The sequence below is a fragment of the Pezoporus flaviventris genome, unplaced genomic scaffold (genome assembly GCF_033815535.1).
Source record: "Pezoporus flaviventris isolate CSIRO_AGI_PZ_B2104156 unplaced genomic scaffold, CSIRO_AGI_Pfla_v1 ptg000225l, whole genome shotgun sequence".
In the NCBI taxonomy this organism is placed as follows: Eukaryota; Metazoa; Chordata; class Aves; order Psittaciformes; family Psittacidae; genus Pezoporus; species Pezoporus flaviventris.
Window position 1 is genome coordinate 57,730 of NW_026892773.1, and position 6,000 is coordinate 63,729.

A 6,000-nucleotide genomic window follows, 5' to 3' on the forward strand; every position below is an offset into this window, starting at 1 on the left:
AACAGAAACAGGAATGAATAATTGGGTGCAGGCAGCGTTTCAGGCCCATCTCGCAGCGCAGGGCTCTGCCTGGACACGCTCCCCAGCGCGGAGCCGGGATCTCACAGCCAGGAGATCAGCCTGGAGCCCCGGTGTGTGCGGAAGAGCATCGCTCCACACCGGCCTGCGTGAGCTGGGATTGCTCTGGGAGGCATTGAGGGGGGGCTCTGGGGATGGCAGCCGCATCCAGAGGCTGGTTCAGCATCACAAGGCTGTCTCGGGGCAGATAGCATCACCCTGAGCACTTACTCACGGCTACCACATGGTTGTGAGCCAGCCCCAAACTCCCACTGCAGCCTGCTATAGACACGCAAGTACGTAAATACATACACACGCATGATGCTAGAACCCCAGACTGGTTTGGGTCGGAAGGGACCTTAAAGCTCATCTAAAGGGACCCCTTCCACTAGAGCAGGGTGCTCCAACCTGGCCTCGAACACTGCATCCAAACCTTCTCCCTTCAACCCATTCCAGCGCCTCAGCACCCTCCCAGGGAAGAGCTTCTGCCTAAGAGCTCAGCTCAGTCTCCCCTCGGGCAGGTTCAAGCCATTCCCCTTGGCCTGTCCCTGCATCCCTTGTCCCAAGTTCCTCTCCAGCTTCCCTGCAGCCCCTTTAGGTATGGAAAGGCTGCAATAAGGTCTCCAATACCCACCTATGCCACCCTCTGCTGGCTTGGGAAAAGAACTCCTTGGCAAAAGCAGGATCTGCCTCAACGCTCTCGAGCCCAGGCCCCCCACTGGTTTTGGGGACCCCTAACTGCTCACAGCCCTGCCTTGGGTTTGGAGCTGGGGCTGTGATCCCACCAGGAAAGGGACCTGGACACTGGTGGGAGCCACCAGGTGCTGCCTGACCCATGCTGGGGGTGCTGGACCCTATCAGAGGGGTCCTGCCTGATCCCCGCTATGGGTGCTGGGGGGATGCAGGCATTGGGCACGCCCCAAGCTCCTTGTGCTGTGTTTGGGGGTGGACCCGTGCCGGGTAACCACGGCGATGCCATTTTGACCAAATAAAAGCCAAATGTCTTTTGGCCTCTTTTCCAAAGTCTCAAGAAGGGGGGAGATGGGGTCAAGGAGGCAAAAAGGGGGGGGTGTCCTTTTGTCCCACATGCTGGATGCTCACACGTTTATCGCTATGGCAACAACCCACCCCCCCTACACACCGGTTGTCTAGGAGATGGCAACAGGGTCCGGAGCTCGTCCCGGCATTCCCAGCTTCCATGGGGGATGGGGTTGGGAGAGAAAGGACCCCCCCAATCTCCTGCCAGCCCCCCCCCCTTCCCATTCCCTTAATGGGCTTTGTTTGCAGGCAGGGATTGAGTTTCTGCTGGGAACAACGCTGGGGCCTCCTCAGCACCAGGCTTGTCCCAGCCTGGCCCATGAGGAGCCCCGGGATGGGCACTCACCGGCTGCAGGCGGGTGCAGTCCCCGCGGTCACCGAGGCACTCGGAGCATCCTGAGCCTCCTGCTGGGGCCGGCATCCAGCGGGATGGGGGCTGAGCATGGAGGGTGGGGGGGTGTCACGGGGTGGGTGCTCGCGCCGGGGGTCCGCGGTCGAGCTGGAGGGAAGGAAGAGAGGAGGAAATGAGGATCCCGGTGTCCCCGCGGTGCTGGGATGCAGGGGGGGGGCATCGCATCCCCAGGGATCTGGACCACGTGTGGGCCGTGGCAGCCCCTCAGGCACAGCACGAGCCAAGGTCCTTGTCCCGCAGGTCACCCACCCCTGCTTCCCCTGGCACATCCACCCTAACCCCTGATGAGCACTCGGGAAGGGGAAGAAAATGAGGGTGGGCTTGAAACCCACCCCCCAGACACCACCACAAACCCAGATCCTGCCCTGACATCACCTCTGCGGTGCACGGCACCCGGCCCTGTACCACCAGCACCCTCCTGCCGTGGGATATGAGGTGCCCACAGCCAGCCCAGGCACTGCCCTGGCACCTCCAGCCAGAGCCGGGCACCATGGAGAGGCGCAGCTGATGCATCGGCCAAAATCAGGATGGGGTTTTCCAACTCGCCTCCATCGTTCAAGGCATCCCCCCATGCATTTAATGCTCCACAATGCTGCGGCCACGCTTCCAGGCCACCCTCAAGTCAGGGGTGCACTGATGGCGTGGGCACCCCGGGGCTGTCCAGCTCCCAAAGGCAAAGCCAGAGCTGGGAGATGGGGGTTAATCCATCCAGACTGGAACAGGCCACATCCCAATGGACACTGCTCTGCGGGGAGCAAGCAAGGAGCCATAGGAAGGGCTGCAGTGAGCCCAGCCCCTGGGTCCCAAGCTGGTGACAGCACAAGGTCATGGGCAGAGGTTTTGGGGCCCTTTCCCAAAGCAGAGCAGCGGCTCCAGCCCGATCCATGGATGAACCAAGGGACATCTCCGCATCCGGACCCAGGATCCCACTGGTGAGGACTGGGACCAAAGCAGCCAAGCTTTCCCCCAGCAAAGGCTGGCAGAGGGAATAACCTCCAGCCCGGGAGTCCAGCAGGGTTAATCTGTGACTGCAGCAGCCGCTCCACAGGTCCCCGGCGCCGGGAGCTCCCCGTCCTCTGGACCAACTCGGCCGCTCCGGTGGAGAAGAAAAGGGTTTTGGTTGTTGCTGCGTTGCCCAGCAGAGCAGGGAGAAGCCGGTTGAGCAGCACCAGGTGGAGGTGGAGAGGCTGGGAATGGATCCTTGTCTCCAGGAGGAGCAGCAGCTTTGCCTTAGCGAGCCCACGGAGACGCCGAGCAAGCGCCGAGGGCTGGGAGCCAGAGCCAGACACATGCAAAGGAGGAGGAAACCTCGCCTTGCTAACAGGGAGGTGAGGAACCAGCCCAGCAAAGCCCCAGGGGAGGAGGGGATTTGCCATCTCCTGACACCTTCAAGTCCAGACTGGATGGCTTCTCGGGATGATGCTGGAGCACATCACAGGGCTCAAAGCAGAGCCGGGGCTTCAGGGCGGTCCGAAAGGCTGCTGCCATCGTCCCTCCGGCCTTTGAGTCTGTGAACCTCAAATGCTCTGGCATTCAAATGCTCCAAGGAAACCAGATCCGAGTGTTTCGAGGTGGGAAAGCTTCCTTATCCCATCCATCCCCAGCTTCCCAACGCTGGGAATCATCGGGGCGGGCGTTTGCCTGCTGAATCCAATGAGCATCACGGTGATGGGGAAACCGAGTCACGGAGCGAGCCAGGAGGACCCTGGGGTCCTGGATTCCCCACACGTGATTCCAGCCCTGTTTCTCCTCCCAGTAAGCCCAGGAGGGCTGGAAGCAGGGCTCTGCCCATGCCAGGCCTGCAGAAACCGAGGCACGCCACGAGCTGGAGTCCACAGCAGCGGATGCACGGGCAGGAAACCCAACAGGAGCCATAGCCCTGCCTGGGCTCTCCTGTCCCACCCCAGGGACACGGGGGACCCCTCAGCAGCAATGCCCATGGTGGGAATGCTGCTGGTGGATCACCAAAACCAGCCTGGGAATGGGAAGCAGCTCCCAGCCCCAGCACAGGGGCACATTTGCTTGCTTGGCTACACACGCACGCCTTGCTGCCTCCACACAATAGGAGCCTTCCCAGCCATAGGAGTCTTCCCAGGGAGTTCACAGCACATCCCTCGATCCAGAGGCTGCTCCACATCCCTTCCCGTGGCTGGGAAAGCAGCTGCCCCAGTGCAACCCCAGCCCTGCGAGGAACCCACAGACTTCCAGCTCTTCGGTCCGTTGGCACGACCGGGAGCATCGCAGGGATGCGGGAAAGGCCCGTGGGAAGCCCTAGGGGGCTTTAATGCAGCTCCCCCCCGGGGGTCTCATTCTGCTCTCCAATTGCTCAGCGTCAGCTTGGATGCGGAAGGTTTCGTATCCCTTCCAAACTGCCAGCTTTCATTAGGATCCCTCGGGATTGTCACAATATCCACAGGAACGTCCAGCCCCTCACCAAGGCTCCTCCAGCAGGGAATTCCCACTATAGGACAAAGCCCGGCATTTCAATCCCACTGCGTGTCCGGGAGGGATGGAGGTTGCAGTGGGGATGGATTAGGTGCTTCCACGCAGGTAAAAGTGATTGCACCGAGATCTAGAACCAGAGGGAGGAAAACCATGGACAAAACCTTGGGATTTGCATGAGAACAGGGCTTGGTGCAAAGAGAAAAAGGAATTTGCATTGCAAAACACGCCAGCACCAAGGGATGCTAACGGGGGTCCTGCAGGCAGCTGAGCTCCCCATTACCTGCTCCATCCCTCCCATCCCAGGGCTTGGTGCCCGGCCCACATCCACATCCTCCATCTGCCTCATCCCGGGCTCACAGAGAGCACCCAGGGCTCCCTGGGGTGAGCAGCAGCTTCGCCCTCATGGATCCTGGTGCTGGGAAAGGCGATGGGACGGCACCGCGATGCGCACCCAGCACATGGCCAGCCCCACGGTGAGATGCTGGAGCTGCCAGGTCACCCCAAATCACATCTCCCTGCTCCAGCCACACCGGTGGCACCTCCGGGATGCTGGCACAAACCCATGCTCACCCGTGAGCACAGGGGAATGCAAACCCCAGCCTCCCAGGCTGCTTCTCTGCTGCTCAGGAGCATCCAAGTGGAGCTGCAGGATGCTTGGACGGGGCAGGCCAAGGAGATGCAGGGATCCATCCTCGTGGTCCAGGCTGTTGCTTTGATTCCAGCGTGTTCTCCAAGAGCATCGCTGGAAGCTCTGTCCCGAGGCGCTGCTGTGACACCCCAAAAGGTCAGTTCCTGCCCCAAAGGGACACTTGCAGAGCGCTTTTGGGTCAATTCTGGATCTGCTCCATCGGCTCTGGGTGCCTAAATCCTGCGAGGCTGTGCTGGGCAGGCAGCAGCATCTGCCTCTCGGAGCCTGGAAAAGCGGCATGGAGACAGGATCCATCCGGGTCCAGGCAAGGAGCGAGGCGATCACATTCACCCACGGACCGTGGGGCTCGAGGTGGGGCCAGGCTAAGCCTCAAGGTGGGAAACACCTTTGGAAGCAAAGAATCCCTGGCGTGGGGTCCAGCTTTGGTGATGCCCATGGGTCTGAGCACTGGAGTGGGAGCAGGCAGGGAAGGGCAGCCAAGGCTGGTGCTTCTCCCCAAGGCCCCTTCCCCAGCATCCTGCCTGGACAATAAAGCCATAAAGCATCTGCTAGGCCTCAGACAGCAGAACCAAAGTCAGACCAAAGACCTGGGGCTGATTCAGCCCAGCCTGACACCGGGGAGATGGGCTCCCGGCCTGACACCGGGGAGATGGGCTCCCCGCTTGCCCCCAGCTCCCTCCAGCCCCATTGTGTGTGAGCTGGTGGAAACAGCTCCCTGTGAAGGCAGCTGAAGGAGCAGGGGGTTGGCAGGCGACGACCCCAGCCCTGTGCCCATCCCCTGGGCTATGCCCCCCGGATGGGGCTGCCCAAAGGGACCCAGCACCCTGCAACCATCACCCGGTGAGGAGCCATCACCGGCTCCAATGAAATCGGCTGCTAATTAAAGCAGGTCTCATCCTGAGCCCCCCCCCAGCACAAAGACAGTGTAAATACAGAGGAGAAGCCTTGTGCAGAGATCACATCTGACTCAGGCTGCCTCGGAGCCCAGCTTGGTCCCAGCACAATCCCGAATTGCTGTGATTAAGCAACAGCCGTTCCCAGAGGCTCCATGGAGATAATATTTAATTCTTCTCTTTTCTTTTTAACCTCTGCCTTGGTTATTATTATACCAAGGCCTGGAGGGGGCAAACAGCCTCTACGCCCTCTCCTAAGGAAATCAAGCCTCTCACCCCAGACAGAGCAGCAGGGCCGATGTCTGAGCCCGCGCCCGGTGTAGAGCGGAGGGAACTCCCTGCTGGCTCAGGGCAAGGTGCCAGCATGGGACCAAGATAAACCGGATCAGGATCCGGCCGAGTCTCTCGCAGGTGAGCATTCCGGCACGGACGGACCGACCCTGCCCCATGGATGCCACGGATCTGGCAGGAGCATCGCCTGCTTTCGCGCTTCCGAGCGGCCACCC